We start from the raw sequence: 1139 nt of genomic DNA on the forward strand, positions 1-1139 counted from the left end.
TATATATATGGGTCCATTCAAAGGAGAACTGACTAGTTTGTGGTAACCGTGAGATCCAATTTCAACCACAAATCAATAGATAAATTAGAAAATTTATAATTTTGGTAATTTATAATTAAAATTTTAATGCAAGAACATTTTAGGTATTTTCTCTTCTCTCTCCATCCCCGTCTTCCGGCCACCGTCATCCGGTGATACCACAGTGTGATACTCAAGCACATATAAGATGCATTGTGATACCACTGTGTTACATATCCGATCGACCGCACAAACGACCACAGTGTGATACCCMATCACATATAAGATGCATTGTGATACCACTGTGGTATCACCGGAGGCCAGGGGACGGAGACCCGGAGACGGAGAGAGAAGAGAGGAGAGAGGAGATAGGAGAGAGAAGATAAAAATATCTAAAATGTCCTTGCATTAAAATTTTAATTAAAAATTATCAAAATTATAAATTTTCTAATTTATCTATTGATTTATGGTTGAGATTGGACCTCACAGTTACCACAAACTAATTAGTTCTTATTTGATTAGACCCCTATATATATATATATATGTAGAGAGAGAGAGAGATCTAGAGAGAGAAGGTGGGGACGTGCATTTCACATGGGTGATGAAAGGACGGTGACATCTCTGGTGGAGAAAGAAGCAATAACCAAAGAGATTAAAAAAATGAGAAACAAAAAGAATTATGATATTGGTTTACCTCTTATTTATTCACACCGTATTAAGTGATAAGAGACTCTAAAAAAAACAGTCTGAATTATAAAACGTGCAAACAAATTAAACATAAATGATAATTAATAGCTGGAAAAAAATAAATAAACAACCCCTAAGTCTCGAGGTCTCTCTTCTCTTCCCCACGGCACCTGCTCTGTTTTCTTTTTTATTTTCTTTGTTTTTTAGTCTTAATATTCATTGATTATTTTGATGAATTAAAGACGAAGATAGAATGTGACAGATTTTCATCCAACGTCCAACATCCATTATAACGGTTCATTTTCTCCATATTTTATATTTATATTTGGATTTATTATTTAATTAAATTTCATATTCATCTATTGTTAATGTTTTTCTATTTCATTTATTTTATGGATTTTTTAATTTCTACATTGTTCTTAATTAATTAACTA

Source organism: Cynara cardunculus (assembly GCF_001531365.2).
Source record: "Cynara cardunculus var. scolymus isolate 2C chromosome LG 15, CcrdV1, whole genome shotgun sequence".
Classification (NCBI taxonomy): Eukaryota; Viridiplantae; Streptophyta; class Magnoliopsida; order Asterales; family Asteraceae; genus Cynara; species Cynara cardunculus.